The 22,304-nt window shown below is 60.1% G+C and overlaps 1 protein-coding gene across 3 annotated transcripts in view; it reads left to right on the top strand.

Moving 5' to 3' along the window:
* Nucleotides 1-13,453: 13,453 nt before the first annotated feature.
* Nucleotides 13,454-22,304, top strand: part of CBFA2T3 (CBFA2/RUNX1 partner transcriptional co-repressor 3) — a 52,730-nt gene continuing 43,879 nt past the window's right edge. For 2 of the 3 annotated variants that reach the window (XM_059903802.1, XM_059903801.1), the window contains exon 1: nucleotides 13,454-13,642. The gene's annotated coding sequence lies outside the window, so the exon portion shown is untranslated. The remainder of the gene's footprint in view (nucleotides 13,643-22,304) is intronic. The other variant, XM_059903797.1, reaches the window with a different exon arrangement.

Below are 22,304 nucleotides of genomic sequence, written 5' to 3'. Positions count from 1 at the left end.
CTACCTCCTCTTACTTGTGGCTTCCTAGCTGCAAAGTGGCTGCGTCACTTCCAGGCATCACATCTGCCTCCCAAGCAGGAAGAAAGGGGAAAAGAGAAGGTGCAGAGGACAAAAACTGGACCAGACCCTTCTTATAAAGAAAGCAAGGCTTCTGTAGAAACCCCAGTCGGCAGACTTCTGGTTACGCCCAGGATGGGGGGTCCAGTCCCCACCTCTGAAGCTCCTTCCCAAACCAGGACTTTCTGGCTTCTAATTTCTCAACTTCTCTGCTGTTTTCAAAAAACCTCTGCGCCCAAGGTCAATCCACCCGGCCACGGCCCCATGGGGCCATTTCACAAGTGGCCATCCTCGCTGAACTTGGAGGAAGAGGGGGAGACCGCACTGTCCAAAACCCGGGCTGGGAAATCACTGCTCTCCCACCTTGTCTGCAGGGCCTCCTGAGGTCAGGCGGTGGGAGCTGGGACGGGGCCCCGAAGGGTCTGCTCTTGCATCTGCAGCCATCTATCCCTCCTAGGGGCCAATGGACTCATCTTCGCGGGAACTTGACTGGTCTTTTTATTTTATTTTATTTTATTTTTTTAAAGTCTTTATTGAATTTGTTACAATATTGCTTCTGTTTTATGATTTTTGGTTTTTTGGCCACAAAACATGTGGGATCCTAGCTCCCTGACCAGGGATCAAACCTGTACCCCCCGCAGTGGAAGGCGAAGTCTTAACCACTGAACCACCAGGGAAGTCCCTTGACTGGTCTTTTTAAACAAAGATCCAGCCTTTCCCCACCAGGGTCCTGGACACCAGCGTTTCCCTCTCCCCATTTTCTCTCCATCACTTTTCCAAGCAGCTGGAGGAAAGAGGAGACCCCGAACATCCCTGGGACCCTTCTCCCCTACTCCCCTCTCCTGCTCTGTTTCCCTCCATCTCGCTCCCCATCCAGGCCTCTGCCGGGCACGGCCTCGTGTCCACCGACTTCCGGGGCACCTCTCCTGCGCCTGAGCTAGACAGAGGTATCATGTCCACGCCCCTCCTGCCTCTGTCCTCACCTTCCCTTCGAGACCTCCGGGCCCCTGGAGCTGGGTGCCGCCGTCCCATGACGACTCCCCCCCAGGGGACTGCCCCAGCCCACGAGCCTCCTCTCAGGCCCCTCCCCACAAACCCACGTCAACTGCCAGGGCGGCTCTGAGCCCGCTCCCTGAAGGGGAGGCGGCCGCACCCCTCAGAGCCCGTCAGTGGTCACAGCACCTGCTCTGTGCCCTTGACGCCCTGCACAGAGCCTCTCCCCAACCCCTTTATCAATGCGGAAGGGTGGGCCCCCCTCGTGCTCCGGTCCTCCAGGGCCTGCTGGAACTCAGGCGCTTGGAGGGCCCCGTGTCCCCAGCCCCAGCTGGTGCCGGGAGCAGCTCTCAGCTCACAAATGAGCACCTGGCGGGGCCAGGGGTGGCGGGGCTCAGAGAGGAGCCTGGTGGGCCCGGGGGTCTGCAGGGCCCCTCCAAGGGCAGCAGCGGGCGGTGGGAGACCCCCGCGCTGGGCTCTCCACCTGCCCCAGGCCTTGGTCTCTGATCTGGGGACGGAACTTCTCCCTCTGCTCTCTCGGGGTCCTTCCACAAAAGTGCGTGGCGCCTAAGGGCGTTGGAAACATGAGTGTTTCCACGTGAGAATCCTTTCTTCGCCACCTCCGCCGCCATCCCCTGCTGCCTCACCCTGACGTCCCCCAAATAAAACTTCTCCTTTCCCTCCACGAGCAGTTCAGTTCCCCATTCGCCGTGACCACACCACCCTCAACTTCTGCCCGGAGTTTCAGGTTCTGAGAGTTATTTTAGGTCTTCCTCCTACGTGCCTGCCTCTCCGGACAGCCCGGCCGCACTGACCTGCCTTTCCCGCACCTCCAGACCCACGGCGGCCTGCCCGAGGGGCCTCGGCCCCCGCCCTCCGCCCTCCGCCCTCCGCCCTCCGCCGGCCCCTGTCCCTAGGAGCCGGGGCGGTGCGTGCCGTTCGGAAGGCGCCTCAGTTCTGGGTCTGCTTTGATTTTAAAACAGCTTTCTTGAGATAACTCACAGAGCATACAATTCACTCATGTAACATGTCCAATTTCAGTGGTTTTTAGTCTGTTCACAGAGCTGTGCAACCGTCCTCACTGCCTAATTTAGAACACGTTCCTCTCCCCGAAAAGAAACCCTGTACCCCTTAGCAGTCACACCCCACCCTGCCCCGGTCTCTTCCTGTCTCCTGGATCTGCCACTTCTGGCTGGTTCACATAAATGGGATCGTATGAAACGCAGCCTTTGTGTCTGGCTTCTTACTCAGCATGATGTTTTCAAGGCTCATCCACATTGTAGCACGAATTAAGACCTCATTTCTCTTTCTGGCGAATCCTATTCCACCGTTTGGACTGGGAGGCAGCCTGGGGGAAACCCAGCCCCGCCACCTACACGCTGTGGGTCTCAGCGAGTGACCGCCCCTCTCTGGGCCTCGGCTTGGATGAGGACAGCCACCTGGGCCGGGCGTGAGGATTCCATGGGGGATCTGGGTGAAGTGCCCTGCGCGGGCGGGAGGTGACTGTCCCCTTCTCCACCGTCCTCCCCACCGCAAGCGTCCGTGTTCCACGCACAGCACCGCGTTCAGACCCTGCCCAGATGCTCAGCACCCTCCCTGTCACCCTACCATGTCCAGACACGAGGGTGTGGGCGGGAGGGCGGCCGTTTCTGGAGCTCTGCCAACCCTGAACAGGGGTGCCAAGAGCGGGCAGTGGGTGGTGCGTCTGGGAAGGACTGGGGGGCACTGGTCAGCGCCCCACATGCTTGCTTGGGCGGCTCATCAATCCCCAGCTGGCATGGGTTTGTCTTCCGCGCAAGCCGGGGTTGCATCTCTTACACAAGAGGACGGGGTGGGGCTGACTTTGGGGGACCAGGCGTGGCCACCTTTGTCTTACGGCTGCCCAGGCAGGGCAGGGAGGAGGGGACGATGTCCCCTAGTGTGTGTCAAGAAAGCACAGCTCTCCCGTGGCACCAGGGCAGACCTGGCTCTTTCTCCATCCAGCCTCAGAGCTGCTCCCGGACCAGCCCCGAGCGGTCACACCTCTGCTGGGCGGGCTCCCTGCCCCCGAGCAAGCCGGGCCTCTTGGCAGGAAAAGGTCCCTGGGGGTCACGTCCCTCTTCGGACCCCCACAGTCCCAGAACTGAGAAGGGCCTCTTCTCTGAGGCTCCGTCCATTTCGCTGTCTGTGAAATTATTGGGCAGCCTGGTGAGCTCCGAGGTCTGTTCACCTGTATGACCCGCCTCCCACCCTCCCCTCCCAGGCAGCGAGGGCCTTCTCTGTGCCCTCTGTTGAGGGTCATGGGCTGGTGCCCCGCCTGGTGCCTCATCCTCTTTTAGTGCCCCTCGGCGCGGGGTGGGGGTGGGGAGGACGGTGTTCGAGGAATATTTGAGGCACAAATGGGGAGCAGGTGGGGGTTTCTTTGGGGGTGAGGATGGCCCTCCATCAGCCACTCATTCCAGAGCAGACACGGTAAAGCCGTCTCTGCAGAGCCTGTGTGTGGGTCCTGGACACTTGTACCCCAGGACAGGTGGGGGCAGGAAGCCATGGCCATGCATCAAGGGGCCCCCTACCTCCTGGGGCATGTGAGCAGCTGTGATGGGGCCATCATGGGGGTGCAGGAGGGCATCTCCCCCAGATTCGGGGAGGACAGTATGAGAAGGCCTCTTGACAGATTCCTGAGGCGGAGAGGAGCTTAGGGCAGGAGTTTCCAGGTAGGAGGAGCTGCATGTACCTGAGGGGCAGACTTTTTCTCAGGCGGGAGTGACAGCACCAGATCTGTCTTGCCGGGTGATCTGCAGGTCCCCTGCAGGAGAAGGCCTGGGGGCGCCCCTGCTCCAGGGATAATAAAGGGCCCGTCAGAGTGGGAGATGCATGTGGGCTTGGGCTGGTCCATCTGGGCCTGCCCTGGCTGTGGCGCCGCAGCAGGCAGGCTCTTCTCATCATTCTCACGCACAGAGCTCGGCTGCCCACAGCTGCTCCAGGCTGAGTTCCCCGTGTGCACGGTGGGGTTGCTGGGGCATGCAGTCAGGGTACTGTGCTTGCAGGTGATAGAAACCCTGCCCTGGAGCTCAGGAAGGACCCTGATGTGTTGGCTCAAGTAACAGGCTCCAGGAAGGACAGGGTGGGACTGGCTTCAGGGACCCTGGTCCAGCCAGCACATGCTCAGGGCAGGCCCTCTCTACCTCTCAGAGCAGACGGCCCCAGGCAGCTCTGGGGGTGCCTCCTGAGCAGAGCAAAAAGAAAGCTCCCCTTCTCTGGTCCAGTTCAAAAAATTCCAGGGAAGGATTGTGATTGGCCCAGCCGTGTCACATGCCCTCCTTGTGGCCCAATCAGTGCTGCCCACGGGCTTCCAAGCCGGGTGCCACCCTGGTGCCGGGGAGCAGCCTGTGACCGGAGCCGGGGCTGAGAAGCCACAGGCCTGGCACCAGAGCAGCCACCCTGATCGTGCACTGCAAGTGCACTTTATAAACTAACTGCTATCTTCCCTTACTTAAGAAAGCAAAAATAAAATGATAAATCCAAATATGCAGATAAGAGAAAGGAAGGTGAAGATAAAATAAAATGAGAATAATGACACCTCTCAGAGAGTTGCATGAAGCTTAAATGAGGTCACGCAGCCACTCAACAAATACTCATTGAGGGTGTAGGCCACGCGAGGCCCTGGGGACTCAGTGGTGAACAGACAGACATGCCCTGCCCCGGGGGAGGGAGACTAGGGAACAGGTAAACCACAGGTAAACACGCTGTATGTGCAATGACGGAAAGACAGGTGCCTCGTGAGCTCACAGGAGGACCGGGGTGTTCCCGACGGAGGGTGGGCCTGGGTACAGGCGCTGAGACGGGGCAGCAGGTGGGCTGTGACACCGGCGGCGCCCCAGTGCAGGGCGGGTGCCCCACTACAGTGACCGCCACTATCGTTTTATCATCACCAGACCCTGGGAAATGGATCTAGCGCTCAGGGGAAGTTTTGCAGGAAAACCCTGAAAGTGTAGGCAATTATTACGTGCACATATCCTTTGCCCACTTTTGTTCTGTACGTTTGTATTCTCTACTCCTTTGTGGCAATTTTCGCATATGGTGCTACAGTCCTTTGTTACACCCCCTGCTCCCACCTCCGCACCCCCGTTCTCTACTCTCCACCTGCCAACAGAGCATGAGGTACCGCACGGTCCCTTCCTTAGGTATTTAGTGTTCACCCAGCTACGGCTTTCGGGTGGGCTTTGTACCACTTCTGACGTTCACTGTCGCACTGTGATGTTTAAGAAAGAAACATGTAAGGGTGTAAGAAACATCCTCTGGTAGATAAATCTGAGTGTAGGAATTGCTGGATCTGTTCGCAGCTCTTGGCGACTATTGCTGAAACGCCCTGTGGGGAAATGTCACTCGGCCTGTGTGCCAGCACCCTCACCCACACTGGACATCTTCATTTTTAAGTGTGGCCATTTCTCCAGGTGGGGAGCATATCTGGCTTTTTAGCCCACGGTCCTGTGATCACCAGTGAGGGTCCGTGTTTCCCACAGCCTTGGAGTCTAAGGCACTTGGGTGAGTGAAAGTCTGTGAAAACCTTCCTTTTCTGACTTCACCGAGAATCCCTCAGAGAACTGGGTGCAGGGAACAAACTGCTGCTGTGACCATGTCCGGTCCCCACAGGCACTGTGCGCCCACTGCCGCAGCTCTGCCACCCCGGGCCCTGAGCCACATCTGAGTCTTCCTGGGCCTCCCAGCAGCGCCCGGCCCTCGAGAGCCGCCTCCTTGGTTCCTCCCTGCAATCTGGAAGGCAGATGGGCCGCCCTTCCGCGGCCTCCTTTCCCGTGACCGTCACCCATGGCGTGGACAGGCCGCTGGATGGGTGGGCCAGGAGGTGGCAGGGTGTGACCGGCCCGATGACAGGGCAGAAGCGAGCAGCGTAGGGCTGGCAGCACAGTGCAGCCAAGAGGGGCCCGGGCTGGGGTGCTGGGAGAACCTCTGGGACCCCCGGCGCCACCACCCTCTGCGGGTTCTCGGTCTCCCTGGGCCTGGGTTTCCTTATCTGCAGGAAGGTGGATCATTACCTGCCCCGGGGTTGTTCCGGGGTTTGGATGAAAGCGTGTGTGAAGCACCTAGCACCGCCCCTGCGCAGGTGGGACGCCAGGTGTCTGCTCCCCCGCCACAGGAGAGCTCCTCTGAGAACACCTGGCCGGGGCTGCATTTGGCCCAGCCTGGAACTGGGATTTTAGCTGCCTGGCTTTGCACACAGGATATTTAATGGCTTTGCCCACAGAACTTGACTTCACAGTTCTCACAACGTGACTGTCATCCCGATTCCTGACAAAGCTTCGGTGTAGGTAAAAACAATGACCTGGAGTCAAGGCTTGGGAGCCCCCAGAGGCATCTTGCAGGACTCCAGGATTCTGAGGAGCCCTGGGCCAGGTGGAGGGAGCCCCACGGAGGGACAGGGAGTCCAGCCTGCCGGGGTCTGTCCAGGCTCTGCCTAGCTGGCCGCTGTCCTGGCGCTCCGCCCAGATCCTCAGTCCCTACTCGGGCCGCGCCCACACCCACACCCCGTCCACTCCCAGCCCCGCCCATATTCTTAATCCCCACCCACGCCCCCAGTCCCCTCCCACTCCCATGCCGCGCCCGCATGCCGTTGCCCTCACTTCCGCGCGCACCTGCTGGCTCGCGACCACCAGCCCCCGCCACTCTCACCTGTGTTCCCCCTGCGCCACCGCCACCGCAGGGGAGGACGCAGGCGGGGAGCGAGGGTCCCTGAGGCAGCCCCCCCGGAAGGGACAGGAGCTGCTGCATAAATCCGTGTCCTCCCGCCTCTCCAGCCCTGGGTGGACGGTGGCTTTTGCTGGTTCCCTCCCTCCGGGTCTCACTCCCACTCCCCTGCCCCGCCTTCTGGCCTTGACCGAACTCTGGGGGGACCAAATAAGACAGTGCCGGCCACTTGTTCCCATCCTGCCCCAGAACAAAGCATTTCCCAGAGGCTGTTTCCCATTCCCAGAATCCAGGTAGGAAGTTCAGCCTGCCCACCTGCCGGGCTGACTCCCCCTGAAGGGCTGGCCTGAGCACCAGGGGGAGGAGCCTGCCTGTGAGTGACCTGAGTCATGCTTCGGGGTCCTGTTTCCCTCCAGGCGGTCTTACCCTCCCCAGAATCACGTAGAGGACAGGGCAGAGCGATGCTTGTGTGAGGCAGGTTCCTGGGCCTCCCAGCCCTCCTAATCCCATCTCAGGGGAAGGACCCAGGCAGTGCCCGGCTGTGCGGCCTGACCCAAGAGGAGAGATCAGTAATGGCAATCCCGCCTTTATTGAAAGTTTTGATACTTTGCTCATATGGATTTCTGTCATTTATTCTACTATTTTAAAATATTGGGTTAAAATGTGATTTATCTTGTGTACTGAAGGTTTTTTTGGTGCCCGTTAAATTCTGTACCTCAGTACTTGCCAGGTCCCCATCCCAGGAGCCTTCATTTTCACAATCGCTTCAGGTAATTCTGATGTATATTAAATTTGAGACCCTCTGCATCAAGAGTGATAATTAATAACCTGCAGCAGCCCTCAGATGGCTGAGATCAAGACCCTCTGGAAAGGAAGGCATATAGTTAGAATGCTTTTGCTTGCAAGAAACAGACTCAGCTAAAACCAGCTCGAACAAGAGGAAATGTATTATTGAACCAGCAGTTCCATAAGCATGGTGGGTTTCAGGAAGCACGGTGGGATTCAGCAGCTCAACAGTGCTCTGAGGGGCCCCCATCCCATCCTTTCCGTCCATCTCCCCCCGCCCCGCCCCGCATCAGCATCACCCTCAGGGTGCTGGCCATGGGGCAGCACCAGGAGCAAGGACACAGAAGCTTCCTCTAGGCACGTGGGAGCCAGAAAATTCTCCAGAACCCCCTCTCCGCACATCCCACTGGCTGGAGTGGGATCACATGCCCGCTTCTGAGCCAAGAACGAGCCACTTTCTGAACCTGCGGATGGACTGTGGCCGGCTGGGCAGGGCCCAGGGCTGAGCGGTACCTGGAGCAGCTCTCGTGGGGGTGTTCAGCATGGAGACCTACACCAAGTGGGGGCTGGGCCTGTGAGGAGGAAGAGGGGCGAGTGAGGGGTGGGTGGGGGGCCAGAGGCCCAGGCAGGCAGGGTTCCCCGTGGACACACCAAGAAGGTATTTCAGAGGTGGTTGACGGGGCCCCCTTGGTGACAGGCAGAGCTGCCTCTGTGAGGACGAAGGAAGGCACTTCTGCCCCCAATGCAGCCGCACCTGCCTTCCCTGCCTGTCCGCTGGGGCAGTGTACTCCCTGCACAATCTTACTCTGCAGCCCTGAAGCCAGGTGGACGGGGTGACCTCACGGATCTCCCGCTCAGCCCTGCTGGTGCGTCTCTGCCTGGGGCTCTGGGTGGGCCTCCCCTGCTGCAGGAGGAGCCATCCCTGGATCCGGGTGGGACCAGTCTTGTGTGAGCGGCCGGGGGGAACCAAGAGATGCCCCCAGGGCTGGGGGGGCTTCACACTGGAGCCCAGGACTCTCTCTGCTCAGGCTTCTTTCCCTGCCTTCGTGGTCGACTTAAAGCCCCAGAATCTGATGCCCACACCAGCCTCAGCTGATGGCCAGGGCAGGATGCCGCCCACCTGGGCCCGGGTGCAGCCCCTTTCCCCAGCGTCCTTTGCATAGTCACCCCTCTCTCACTTACCACAAAAAGGCTGGTGTCTCCCTGCTGGGCCCCCCACGATGCCTCCTCTCCGTCTCCCCACTTGCAGCAAACACAGCTTCTTGCAGTTCGGGCCATTTCCAGTCTTTGCCACAAAACTGAAGGAGGCCTATGGACTTGTCAACTGACAGTCCTTAAAAATCGCTCTTGTGACTGGTCACCTTGGGGTTCGGGGCAGAAAACTGATGGAAGGAGGCCGCGGTGGTATCACTAGGGCATGTCAGCCTCTGATGCTGATCTATTTACTTGTGTGATTGGGGTTTCTCACACTTTCACATTAAAAACCCACGATAGGAATGGGATTAATGTGGAACTTTGTCTTTTCCTAGCAAGAAGTAATATGTACGGAAGGATACACAAACTACTCTGCAAAAATCTGCCCATCCCTCTTTTTCGGAGAGATATTTCTAATAAAAATTTACCTTTTATGTTTAATAATTCTCAAAATGTGTAATAAATTCACCTGGTTTGTATCAGCTGCATACTACCAATAATTATAATGATAACCCAATCCAGAAGACAAACTGGAACACGAGAGAATGTTTAAAATCTTGATATTCCAATGTTTTTACATAGTTCTGTGTGATAGGGGAATCTAAATACTTTCAAACCGAAAATATGTTAGGACAAAATTCTATTGGGTGGAATGGAAATACACGGTGAGGGGGGGAAGGAGCTGTGTGAAAATTCAGGTGTCAGAGAGGAGGCTTTATATACATATATATTTTTAAAGATTTATTATTTATTTATTTATTTTTGGCTGTGTTGGGTCTTAGTTGCAGCACGCGGGATCTTTGTTGAGGCATGTGGGCTCTTTCGTTGCGGTGCGTGGGCTTCTCCACGTGGGCTCTAGTTGAGGCACGCGGCCTCAGTAGTTGTGGTGCGCGGGCGCAGTTGCTCCAGGGCATGTGGGATCTTCTCTGACCAGGGATCGAACCCGCGCCCCCTGCATTGGAAGGCAGATTCTTTACCACTAGACCACCAGGGAAGTCCCTATATATTTTAGATAACAGTTCCTTATCAGGTATGTGTCTTGCAAACATCTTCTCCCATTCTGTGGCTTGTCTTTTCATTCTCTTAATAGTGTCTTTCACAGAGCAGAAGTTTTTAAATTTTAATGAAGTCCACTTATCCAATTTTTCTTTCATGGGTCAGGCTTTTGGTGTTGTATCTAAAAGCTCATTGTGTCAGCTAGGGAGCTGGTGAAAATTCAGATGTTAAGAGTTCATTCGCGTATTTTTAAATGGACAACGATGCCTATCAAAACGCTCTCACTTCTAGCCCATCAGCCACCCTTTTATTTCGAAATATTCATATTTAACAATATGTCAGATTTTATACTCTTGGCAGCTAATTTAAACTTCTGCCAAAGATTTTTACATATAACAGATACATGTTTGAGGAAGTCCACCATCACTCAGAATTATTATTTTTTAATATTTATTTAGGCTGCGCCAGCTCTTAATTGCGGCATGCGGACTCTTAGTTGCAATACACGTACAGGATCTAGTTCCCTGACCAGGGATCGAACCCAGGCCCCCTGCATTGGGAGTGCAGGGTCTTACCCACTGGACCACCAGGGAAGTCCCTCAGAATTATTTTTAAAGAAAAGTGGTCTGCAGTGGCTGGTGGTCTGGATGCCCAGGCCAAGTTGGCCTGGTGGGACTCCAGCTCGGCCAAAGAGCCAGGGGTTGTTCCTGGGCCATTTCCAGAGTGAGAAACCAGCCCATGGGAGGCAAAAGGGGGCCCAAAGTGTAGCGGCAGCGTGAGCATTCAGCCTCCACCCGTGTGGGTCTGCGTGGCCATGCAGCCGGTCAGAGCCTCAGTCCCTCCACCTGTAAAATGGGGGTTCCAGTAGCATGTGCCTGGCAGACGGGTGAGAACTAAGTGGGAAAATGCAGAGCTTGTGCTCAGCTCAGTGCCTGCCCCCGGCAAACCCTCCTCAATGTGACAGCTCCTGCAGTGACTCACCATGACTGTGATGTGGCCAGACTGGCCTGGCCGTCCGTCTGACCCAGTCAGCACAGGCCTCAGTCCTCCCAGGTGGGGACACGGGAGCCTTTGGGCTGGCTCGGGGCCTGAGCGTGGTCTCTAATGATTGCAGTTTTATTCTTGGTGTTTTGGGATCTGTCATGTCTCCAGTGGTGTTCAGCACCCTGCTTAAATCAGTGACAATGCAACTGAAAATTTTTTAAATATTTATCTATTTATTTATTTATTTGGCTGCGCTGGGTCTTAGTTGTGGCATGCGGAGTCTTAGTTGCAGCATGCGTGCGGGATCCAGTTCCCCGACCAGGGATCGAACCCTGGTCCCCTGCGTTGGGAGCATGGAGTCTTACCCACTGGACCACCAGGGAAGTTCCTGCAATTGCTAATTTAACACAAAGAACTGACGACGATGTGCTGTTTGTGGCGGTCAAGGTGCAGCGGACCCCAGGCTGGACCCAGCTTCTGCTAATGCTCTGTGAGAATCTGGTGCTTGTCCTTTGGTCCACCTCCCTGCCTGGCCGAAAGCCCCTGAGGCTGGCTTCAGACTGTCTGTTTGATGCTCAATGCTCCACCTAGCCCGCTGGTGGCATGTTAACATATCTGAAATCTAGAGGCATCTTAGGATTATAACCGGGAGAGTGTTCTCTTTTCTTAGTGGCACTTAAAATGATGGTGCATCTTAAAATCTGTGGTGCCTCAGCGTCCATGAAGTAGGGGAGCTGGTATGAATAAACACTGATGTATGAAGTCTGGAACACTTGCTTTTAGATCCACGTTCTTCTGTGACACGGGTTCAGGACCCTTTGCTCTTCTCCCAGGACAGGAGGGGTCCACACCTGATCACATTCTGAAAGCCAGGGGATGGGAGATGCCAGACATTTGTGTTCCAAGTAATCCTTCACCACACCCCTCATTTCCACAAGGACAGAGGCCCAGGAGGTCAAGGGACTGGTGGGGGCCACACGGCTAGTTGGTGACCCAGCTGACAGATCCCGGAGCAGTGCCCCTGGGGGTGGCCACCAGGATGGGGCAGGGGTGCCCCCCCCCAGAGCCTTGCATTGTGTTCCCACCAGCTTCCTCTGCCTAGCTCGCCCCAGTGGGCAGGGCTCAGTCAAGAAGAAGGATATTTTTTGGCACATCGCTGTATTTTTGTACTTGGGAATTGGGGACCTTGGACCTTCGCATGCAGATTTATGCCAAATGAGATGCAAATCAGGGCTGTACTGTTCTGAAGTTCTGGCCCCTCTGTCTCCTAAGACTGTGACCTTGGGACCCCAGCTTGTCTCTAAGAAATAGTCTGTGTCTGTTGGAGGAAGAAGGAAGGGAAAAGGCACCGATTTTGCTAAAATGTACCAACCGGGCAAATGCACCAGATATGCCGCAAAGCACTTTAAGGAAAGAGGCAAAGTGGGTGCGGGTAGGGAGGTAGGGCGAGGGTTGTAGGCAGGGAGAAGCGAGGCGCACAGAGGCCAGGGCAGCGGCTTGGGCGTTCCTGCAGGGTGACATTAAACGAATGGGACGCAGATAAATGCCGAGCACACGCAAACGCCCCAGGCCAGAAGCTGTGAGCCGGGATCCTGCGCCCCCGCACTCCGCTCAGTAACTCGGTCAGCGTGGGGCAGAGGCCACCAGGGCGCGCGGTGCGGGGCGCGGCGAGAGGGCGCCCCCTGCCGGCCGAGCGTGGAGGCGGCCCCAGCCCGGCCCGGCCCACGCGGCAGGCGGCAGGCGGCGGGCGGCAGGCGGCAGGCGGCAGGCGGCAGGCGGCAGGCGGCGGGCGGGGGGGCGCGGCGGCTGGAGGAGGGACGCCTGCCGCTCGCCTCCCGCCGGGACGCCAGACGCCGCGGCTGTAAAACTGCGAGGCGGGCGCCCGCCGACTGCTCCGAGGTGGGTGTGCGCGGCGGCGCGCTCAGCTCCAGGCCCCCACTCGCCCGCCCAGGGCGCGGCCTGCGGAGGCGGCGGCGGCGGGGGTGGGCGCGGGCGAGGGCCCCGCCGAGCGCGCCACTCGAGCTCCCTGCACGGCACCCTCACGGCTCTCCCCACGGCAGCCCGCGCTCCCGGCCCACAGCACCCACACTGCCACCCCCGCGGCACCCGCGACCCCCCCACCACGACATCCCGCGCTCCCGCACTCTCCGCGCTCCGCGGCACCCTGCGCTGCCCTCACGGGCTGCCTCTCTCTCCACAGCAGCCGCTCTCCCACCCCGGCACCCCGCGCACCCGCACTCGCCCCGCTCACACCCGCCCGCGCAGCCTCCACACTCGCACCCGCGCTCCCGGCCGCCGGCTGCGCCCTAGAGCCTCCGGTCCCCAAGGCTGGCCCGCGCCCTCGGCCGACTTCCCAGGACGCGCCCCGGGGACCGCGGCCGCCCGAGTGACTGGGACGGCGGGGGCGGCCCTCGGCGTTGGGCGGCGGCGGGCGGAGCCACTCTCCCGCGCCGGCCCCGCACGGAGCCCGGCGCCCCGGGGCGGAGCTGAGCGCGATGGGCGCCGAGCAGGAGGCAGGTGGCGCAGCGGCGGCGGCGGCGACGAGGGGCAGGAGGCGGAGGCGGGGCGCGCGGGGCGGGGGCCGCGGGGCCCCGTGAGACGCTCGGGCGAGCGCGCGGCAGCCGTAGCCGGCGCCCGCGAGCCAAAGGCGCGGCGGCTGGACCGGGCGCGGGCCGCGGAGGCCGGAGACCGCCCGGGGCGGCGTGCGCGCTTTGTTCCCGCGCGGGCGGCCGGCGGGCGGAGTGAGCGGCCCGGAGCCCGACTGGGCATGGCCCGGGCAGCCGCCCCGCGCGCCCGGGCCCCGTCTCGCGCCTGAGCGCGGCCGGCGCGAGAAGACAGCGCGCGGATTGCCCCCAAGTTACGGAGGCAGGGACCGAGTTCGAAGGAAAAGCCACTTCAGGAGCCGGGTCGCGAGAGTGCAATCGCCTCCCGTCCGCCGGACCCCCGGACCGTAAGTGTCCCGTCTGTCCGCGCGCTGCCGCGCTGTCACCCGACCCCGCCCGCGGCTGCTGTCCTAGGGTCTCCCTGCAGCCATGCACAGTGCGTGGGCCTCCCGAGGCACCCCCTCCCCACTTTACAAAGTTGGAGCCCACAGCGGGGTGGGGCCAGCCCACTCAGCGCCCGCCCACTGACCACCCCCAAGGTGAGCGGGAGCTTGACCTGCTGGGGGTGTGGTCAGACCTAAGGTGGGACCTGCGTGCGGAAGGTGGGGAGTCCTGCGGGTTCCCCTGCGGTGCCCGCGCTTCCTGACAAAGAGGCCTCGGGCCATGTGACAGGGGACTGTTTGGGGGGGAGAGAGGGTGACCCTAGGACAGATGGAGGTGCCTGTGGCCAGGCTGGGGAGGAGGGCCAGAGCTCCCTCTAGCCCCTCCCCCTCTTGTTTTGGTTCCTGGACATGCCTCCCAGCGCAGGAGCCGTTAAACATTTTGAGGGGTGAAGTCCTGGGGGGGTGGGCCCTGCCCCCACTCCCCGTGGGTGGGGAGAAGGTCTTAAACAACAGCCGCTGGATCCTGACAGCTCCGGGGCCTCGGGCGCAGCCCCGTGGCAGCGATTCTGCTCACACGCTTTGGGAACCGTCCATCTGCATGTTGGGCAGGCTGGGAGCCAGGCTGTGGGAACGGCGGGGAGGGAGGTGTGAGCCGACGTGGAGGGACAGATGGCTGGAAATTCAGCCCTAGACGGGCTTACGTGGAGCAGGAGGCGGCGGGGCTGGTGGCAAGCCACGCTCTGAGCCACCGGGCTCTGAACACGCAGCCCCAGGCTGTTCCTCCTTCCGGCCCCTGGGAGCTGCGTGTGTGCTCAGACCCCTGTAGGAGTGGAGACCCCTGCCACTCCCCCCGCCCAAAATCCCCAAAATAACTGTATTCCCCACCGTTTGGGCTGAGGCTGGCCGACCTCTGGCCTGTTCCAGAGACCAGGGAGAAACATATTTCCTTTGAGAATAGAGATCCTGTGCTCCTGTGGGGGGTGATCTGAGCAACCATCAGGCCCTGACTTTGACTGGCGGCCGGGACACCAAATCATTATGTCTAACTGGGCGTGTGTTTCCTCCCCTGGACCCAGAAACAGGAGGTTCCCAGGGCGGCCGCCCTCAGAGGACAGGGGCTGGCCGGGGACAGAGGGAGGGCAGCTATTCTGTGTCCCTCGTCGCTCTCCCAAGTTGCCGCAAGGTTTGAGAAACTTCTTGAGGTTGGGCCCCGGGGGGTTAGCTCTTGCCTGCCCTGGGTGCCAGGCAACCCCCGGCATCTTTTCAGGGGCAGGGGCAGGGCGCACTCAGAGAGGCTGGCACTGGGACGGGCACTGGGGTCTCGCTGTGTCACCCCACCTCCCACCTTCTGTCCTCTGCATGGGGGCGTCCCAGGGAGGCAGGGGGTTCTGTTCTCTGTTCTGTGCGGCTGACAGCCTGGTCCCTGAAGAGCCCGGCTGCGCTGCGTGGGGCTCTGTTGCCGGGCCACCCTCATACGATGCGAGGGAAGAGGAGGGTAGGGGCGCTGAGCACAGGAACAGATGTGGCGCCTGGGGCTCCCGAGAGCTAGGCGGACTCTGGGTGGGAGGGGATATCACATTAGGACCAATTTTCTGTCGGAATCCGGCGCTCTCTGGAGTTGCCTTGATCTGTGTGTGATGGGGGGAAGGGACGTGGTACCCGGTTGCTCGCAAGCCCACCCAGGGTCCCCAGGCTGGCGAGCTGGACGATGTGGGGCAGACATCTTCCTCCAGGACCCTCTGGGGCTGCTCCGGGCCACCCACCAGCCCTTCCTCTGTCACCAGGTGATCCGCATAATGAGTTACCACCTGCAGGAAATCTCTCTGATTTGGGTCCACATATTTTCATTTCTGCATAACTGGAAGAAATTAATTTTCCTTCGTACGTAAGGATCTGGAGACGCCGGCAGGCTGGGTCACTAATCCACAAGATCCAAGCCCACGAGGCTGCTGTAGGGGGGCGGCTTTGCGCGCTGGTCGCCGGGCAGCAGTGCAGGGTGGTGTTGGGGGAGGCATCTCCTTGCCACCTGGAAGTGCCCTGGCGCTCTCGGCACCCTCCCCCTTCCAGCCACTTGTCTGCCTCCTCCAGGACCTGCAGGGTGGTGGTTGAATTCAGTTCTTCTGAATTCCCTTGCCAGTCAGTGTGTGCATGTGTGTGCACACATGTGTGCTCAGAATCCAGAACGTGGGCGAGGTGAAGAGCTAGCACACAGTAGGTGCTTAATGAGTGGTGCTCTGGGGGCGGGAACTGGCGTTTCCGTGGGGCAGCTCTGTCCTGCCCATGGCCCAGCTCTCACCGCGTGTGGTCTGTCCCGCCGCCAGCACGAGTCAGCCTGGGGACCAGGCACGCGTTGCCCAGCCAGGTTCAGCGCTCACACTCACCGCCTGAGTCTGCAGGACAGCCTGTGGGGCGGTGGGACTTCGCCCGTTTCACAGACGCCCGGGGAGGTGTGGGCTGTCGATTCCATGAGGGGAGCCCGGGTGCCCCACCCCCACCCAGACAGCAGCTGCCTTGGCCTCCCTGTGTCTGTGGCCCTCGTCCCCGGCCCGCCTGTCAGGGTTCCTCCCACACCTGGGGGTGCTGGTGGCGACTGCTGGGTGCTAAGGAGGGGTTAACGCCCCAGATGTCGGAACCCTCACCTGGACACGGTCTCAGGCTCGTGGGGCACAGTTGTAACTGGCACCCAGGGCACCACCTGGGGCTGGGGGCCACCTGGGATCAGGGCCGGGGACGGTGAGCACCTCTGCCCTGTCTGGGTCACAGAGGCCCAAGGCCAGCCCCCTCCCCCGTGCCACCACCCTGGGCAGGGGAGGGGTAGGAGGTGGGGGGCGTGGTCATTGTCACTCAAGGCCCTCTAGAAGCCACTGGACATTGTCTGTTAGAACACTGGCATTGCTGTTGGGCAGCTGGTGTCACCTCCCAGACCCGGGTGGGGGGGCCTGAACTCTGTAATTTGTAAATGCGGGAATGTGGCCACTGTTGCATTTACTGGACCAGACTGGCTCTGGAAGGTGCTCGTCACCCATCGCTGCATTGCTGGACAGGTGGTCATCCAGGCAGGGGGTAGAGTGATCATGACGCAGCACCAACAGCAGCTCACACCCTGATGGCAGGCTGTTTCCTCTCATTTGACCTCAGGACAACCCTGAAGGTGGGCACCCTTGCTGTCACATTCTCCAGATGGGGACACTGAGGCCGGGAGAGGTCCACCAGAGGGTGGACAGGCACCTTGAGCTTTCCGCCAAGTTCCGACTCCGGAGGGCCAGTGTGGGGCCTGCAGGCATGCTTCCTTAGAGCCCCCGACAGATTCCCATGTCCCCCCACCTGGAGCCTCTGCGTCCGAGGGAGGGGCAGGAGGAGGCTGGTAGCTCGTGATTGGTGGGTGTCTGTCTGGGGTGTGGCCTTTGAGGGCCCAGGCTCACGGGGAGCGGGGAGCTCAGAGGGGTTGGTTGGTGGAGGCTCCTTTTTCGCACGAGGTCACAGCTCCTAGAGGCGTGGGTCTCCGGGTCCAGGCCAGGCTGGGCGGGCACCACGCTGTTTATCCTGAGGGTCAGGCTCCAAGACTGTTGGACACACCTCCAAATCCTTTCTGGGCATCATGCCCCCAGAATTCTGGGCAAAAAAGGAGCAGGCGTGCTTCTGCTGCCACGGTTCTGAGGCCGGAACCCTGTTCCATGGGGGCCCAGATGAGGCAGTGCGGAGGGCAGGGCCCCTAAGCCAAGCACACAAATGCCAGCAAGGGCTTGGCATCTGTAAACAGACTCCTGGGCAGGATGTCACCCTCGTAACCTCCGTGGAAAGAGCCAGGCAGAGGCCTGGCGCTAGGGATGGAAACTCAGGATAAGGAAAGCGAGGAATAGTGGGTTCCCGGTTCCCGCGTCTGAGTTCACGGCGTACCCGGGGCACTTGGTGCATGGCTGAGTGGAGCCTCCGATGAACGCACCGTGTGCAGCAGTTTCCTGCAGCAACAAAACAGGAGTCAGGACTTCTGCTCTTTGTAATCCGGGGACTGCACCGGCAGCCAAATGTCGGTGGGAAGGAAAGCAAAGATGCTTTTGGCTGCAATGAGGAAACCTTCCCTTGGGGCCAGGGCGCCCGCAGCCCCGCCCGGCGGATCACCCACACGCTCTCGGCTTCCGGTGTCCTGCTCACCGTCCACACCCGCTTCCAGCCTCCCGGAGCCTGGGTGCTTGGACCTCCCACTGCCGCTGAGGCCAGAGCGTCGTGGATGTGGCAGGAGGAGGTTTGGGAGGACGTCCGGCGCTGGGCGCCTTCTGTTTACTTGGGCAGAGAAAAGTCCACCGCGGGGGCAGGGCAGGAGCCGCAGCTGCCGGGGCAGGTCTGGAGGGCTCCTTGTGTACCTGACCGCCCTGGGCCACGTGTGGGACCCACAAGGAGGTACTCACCCTGTGGTCCCGACCCGGGAGCACCCGAGAAAGCCAGGGTGAAGCCACGGCAGGAAAGGAAAGCCTTCCGGCTGCTGTGGCCCCTCTTACAGGCAGGCGGGGGACGTGTTGAGAGGCTGGAGAGGTGGGGGTCTTTAGGACCAGAGGAGGCCACAGCCCCCCCCCCCAGCTTGGGGAGCCTCTGTCTTGTTCACCCAGGCTGTGTGGAGGGGGGGAGGCACCACCCTGGCCTCTCTGAGCCCCACTGCTGAGATGGGAATCCTGATTCCCCTCCTGGTGGCTGTGTGACCAGCAGCACATCACTCACCCTCTCTGAGTCTATTTCAATGCAAAATACAGTCGCACTGGCTCCTCTCTCTTTGGGTTGTAATGAGGGGTGAAAGGTCGGGTGTATCTGGCTGATTGGTGGCTCTAGACGTGGCTCTCACAGCCCCTCTCTGGGGGACACTCAGTGCCAGTGCCGTCACAGCTCTGCAGTCACGCCCTGTTTCTCTGATTCCCAGCTTGCGCCTGTGTCCTCCTGCCCGAACCGGGGTGATCCAGAGAGACAGGCTGCGTCCTCCAGCATAGCCCAGGCCCCCACGCCTGCTGACCCTCCTCCCCACGCTGGGGACGCAGCTAGCTCAGAGCCGGGGACCGGGGCTGCGTGCCCTGCACCCCCATGCTCCGCTCCCCTCCCAGCTCACAGAGGGAAACTGGGGCTGGCATCATGACATCCAGTAGCATCATCACATCCCACCTCGGTGGCAGAGGTGGGATTCCAACTCAGGAGCCCAGGTCATCTGAGTCCAGAGCCTCTGTGTTTCCGCCACACCTGGTTCCCCCAACAGCTGGTGCAACTTCTCCCTGGGCCTTGGGCTTCCCGAGCCCACCCAGCCCAGCCTGGACTCGTGAGCGCAGTAAACACAGGGGCCCTTTCCTCCGACCTCCCTGCCCCTGAGAAGTCAGAGTGGGGCACCGGCCACCCCTGCCCCGGGCAGAGCACAGACGGCAGCATTCCGTGTCTGAGCTGGCTGTGCACAGGGCGGAGGGAAGGGCAGGTGTTTGTGTGCTGACTCTTGCACACCAGGCTGTGCTGGCAGCACGGACGTGGACGGCGGGGGTGGCCATGCTCCTGGCAGAGAGGTCCTTCTGCTGACGTAGAGAACATCTGGGCAGGAGAGTACAGGGCACGCGGTCCTATCCACTCCCTTGACGAGCAGCCGTGCTCGCCCCACCAGGTGCCTGTCTACAGGCAGGGGACAGGACGACACCGCCTTGCTGTGACCCCATCTGCCACGCGCCTTGGAGTACGCACTGGACAGCACTACAGGCGTTGCTTTTACCTGGGAAAGATCCCCGCTTGTGAAGGCTCAGGGTCGGGGGTCTGGCTGAGACCCTCTCCACGTGGCCCGCCAACCGTTGATCTTGTCCACTCACGTGCTCTTTGCCCAGATGACTCCCCGGGGTCCGATCGTGTGTGGACGGAGAGTCCCTGAGCCCTGAGACGGCCTCTCTACGTGCCGGTGTCTCTTTGGACTATTCGGAGACCTCACGGAAGTTTGGAGTTTGCTCGGTTTGTGATCCGAGTAGCTGTTAGAGGGTGGGACATGCCATGTGCCCTCTGGGACCCCTGAGGCCGTGTCCCACAGGAGATGCTCTGAATGACGCTTCTCCCAGGACGCGTCGGCCCCCACGGCCTGGTGAGCCCAGCCTGCGCCCAGCACCCACAAGCAGAGCAGACTGTGTCAGTTACGATTGTGGCCGCAATGAGAAAAGGGAAAAAGGAAAAGGAAACCCACATAATTTTACTGATGTATGTTATTTAACCCAATATATCCAAAATATTGTCATTTCAACAGGCAATTGTTTGTTTTCAATTATTGAGATCTTTCTTAAAAAAGACTTTGAGAGATTTCCCTGGTGGCGCAGTGGATAAAAATCCGCCTGCCAGTGCAGGGGACACGGGTTCTATCCCTGGTCCGGGAAGATCCGACATGCCATGGAACAGCTAAGCCTGTGCGCCACAACTACTGAGCCTGCGCTCTAGAGCCCGCGAGCCACGACTACTGAAGCCCATGTCCCACGACTACTGAAGCCCGCGCACCTAGAGCCTGTGCTCCACAACAAGAGAGGCCACCACAATGAGAAGCCCACGCACCGCAACGAAGAGTAGCCCCCGCTCGCCACAAGTAGAGAAAGCCCGCGCGCAGCAACGAAGACCTGACACAGCCAAAGATAAATAAAATTTTAAAAAAAGAAAAAAGACTTCGAAATTCCACGTGTGTTTTACACTACTCTGAGTCTGAGTTCTGAGCAACCACGTTGGCTGGCTGGTGGCCGCCATGTCGGACAGAGCAGGGTGCGGGCACAGGGAATTCTCAAGTGGCCACAGCACTGAGGGCTGCTGTGATGGCGCTGGGGGTGCAGGTGTGTGGCATTGTGAGGCATGTGTTGGGGACGACCCTGCGGAGGCCAGGGGGCCGGGGCCAGGCAGGAGGACTGTGGGGCATGATGGACCCAGAGGGGACTCTGGTCTTTGTCCCTGGAGTCTCAGAGACCCAGGAAAGCCCCCTGAGCTGGGCTGGGTGGGGTGGGGTGGGGTGAGGTGCTGGTTAGATTTGCATTTTGAGAAGATGGTCCTGGGGGACAGATGTGGGCAGACACAGGGCCTGGAGGACGCAGTATCCAGACACGGGCACCGAAGAGGGTGGGGCTCATCCAGGAGAACCGTGCCCCCCTCTGCGCATCGAGCCCAAGCCCCCAGCACGGGCTGGAGAGGCCCCTTCTGTCCCACAGTCAGCATGTGGGTAGAACGGTCTGAAGCCAGGGCACTTATGCCTGAAAAGGTGTGCTTCCCAGCTCACTGCCCTTCCGTCGACTTGGTGAGGAGGGGGCCGGGCTTCAGGGAGGTCCCTGGTGGAGGGGGAGCAGCTCCCTCCGGGGCCCACGGTGGACCTCACCCTGCCTCGGGAGCCCTGTGTGTGAGTGGGCACGTGGGGGGTGCACACGGGGCACGTAAGTGTGTGTGCAAGGCTGTGAAAACCAGGCAGAAGAAGGATGTGTGACCTCCCTCGACTGTCCCGAGGGCAGCAGCCCCGGGGGCACTCATAGGGGAGCTGTACAGCCAGCCTAGACTGTCCCAGGACGCCTGTCACCACCATCTGCATGGACGCCTGTCACCACCATCTGCATGGACTGTCCCAGGACGCCTGTCACCACCATCTGCATGGACTGTCCCAGGACACCTGTCACCACCATCTGCATGGACTGTCCCAGGACGCCTGTCACCACCATCTGCATGGACTGTCCCAGGACGCCTGTCACCACCATCTGCATGGACTGTCCCAGGACCCCTGTCACCACCATCTGCATGGACTGTCCCAGGACCCCTGTCACCACCATCTGCATGGACTGTCCCAGGACTCCTGTCGCTACACATAGACAAGGACTGTCCCAGGACTCCTGTCACCACCATTTTCAAGGACTGTCACAGGATGCCTGTCACCACCATCTACATGGACCACCCCAGAATGCCTGTCACTACACCTAGACAAGGACTGTCCCAGGATGCTTGTCACTACCATCTACAGGGACTGTCCCAGGACGCCTGTCACTTCACATGTGCCTGGCTTTGTTGTGGGAGAGCCTCGTTCAGGGTGTCAGGCGCCCAGTTGGAATCTCGGCCCACAGGCTCGCCCTTGGCTCCAACATGTTATGCGGTTTCTTGGAGCCTCGGTTTCCTCTCTGTTCGTGTGAAACCTTTTCAGAATCTCTGCAATCGTGATCGTTAAATCCCTGGTTAGGGACCAGCACAGTTCCTGGCCCGGGCGGGTCGGTGGAGGTGTCGGGGCTTGTACGGCCCTGGGGGCTTCGGGGTGGAGGGGAGGACAGGTCAGGGTGGTCACGCGGTCCTGGGCTTGACCTGTGCCAACGCCCCGCGTTCCGAAGGCTTTTATCTGATTCTCAAAGCGGCTGAGGTTCCTTCAGTTGCCGCCCGAACCCCTTTCCGGCTGGTAATCCTCACGTCACAGGGGCCTTTAGTACAGTTAGGCCTCCTGGTTCATGAGGTTATTTAGGCAGACTGTCCTCAGGGTCCCTGCTGACTCCCGAAGGGCATGCCTCCGGATGCGGGGCGTGTGTTGGAAGGTAGCGGGTCACTAGCCAGTGGGGCCCGGCCTCACCATCTTCCTTCCTGGGACCACCAGCCCCAGGGGAGCCTGGGTTGGGGTCAGCAAGGT

This window comes from Balaenoptera ricei, chromosome 19 (genome assembly GCF_028023285.1).
Source record: "Balaenoptera ricei isolate mBalRic1 chromosome 19, mBalRic1.hap2, whole genome shotgun sequence".
In the NCBI taxonomy this organism is placed as follows: Eukaryota; Metazoa; Chordata; class Mammalia; order Artiodactyla; family Balaenopteridae; genus Balaenoptera; species Balaenoptera ricei.
Note: the sequence above shows the minus strand (reverse complement) of the source record. Positions and strands in the feature narration are given on the sequence as shown.